The following is an 854-nucleotide window of genomic DNA, read 5'->3' on the forward strand; positions in this document are numbered from 1 at the left end:
TTGAAGAACTTAATGATTATATGTCTTGGGGTTGCTCTTCTTGACGAGTATCTTATTGGTGTTCTCTGTATTTCCTGAATTTGAATGTTGGCCTGTATTGCTAAGTTGGGGAAATTCTCCTGGATAATATCCTGAAGTGTGTTTTCCGACTCAGTTATTGATACTTGTGTATGTGTCACAAAGTTCTTGTGCTGTGTTTTTCAGCTCCATCAGGTCATTTATGTTCCTCTATAAACTGGTTATTATAGTTAGTAGTTCCTGTAACCTTTTATCAAGGTTCTTAGCTTCCTTGCATTGGGTTAGAACATGCTCCTTTAACTCAGAGGAGATTGTTATTACCTACCTTCTGAAGCCTACTTCTGTCAATTCATCAATCTCATTCTTTGTCTGGTTTTTTGCCCTTACTGGAGAGGAGTTGCTATTGTTTGGAGGAGAAACATGATTTTCAGAATTTTCAATGTTTTTGCCCTGTTTTTTTTCCCTCATCTTCATGGATTTATCTACCTTTGATCTTTGAGGCTGATGACTTTTGGATGGGTTTTCTTTGTGGGGGTCCTTTATATTGATGTTGATGCTGTTGCTTTCTGCTTGTTAGTTTTTCTTCTAACAGGTCCCTCTTCTGTAGGTCTGCTGCAGTTTGCTGGAGGTCGACTGCAGACCCTGTTCACTTGGGTATCACCACTGGAGGCTGTAGAACAGCAAAAATTGCTGCCTGCTTCTTCCTTTGGAAGCTTCATCACAGAGTGACACCAGCGTGATGCCACTCAGAGCTGTTCTTTATGAGGTGTCTGTTGACCTCTGTTGGGAGGTGTCTTTCAGTCAGGGGGCATGGGGGTCAGGAACCCACTTGAGGA

This window comes from Cebus imitator, unplaced genomic scaffold (genome assembly GCF_001604975.1).
Source record: "Cebus imitator isolate Cc_AM_T3 unplaced genomic scaffold, Cebus_imitator-1.0 Scaffold934, whole genome shotgun sequence".
Classification (NCBI taxonomy): Eukaryota; Metazoa; Chordata; class Mammalia; order Primates; family Cebidae; genus Cebus; species Cebus imitator.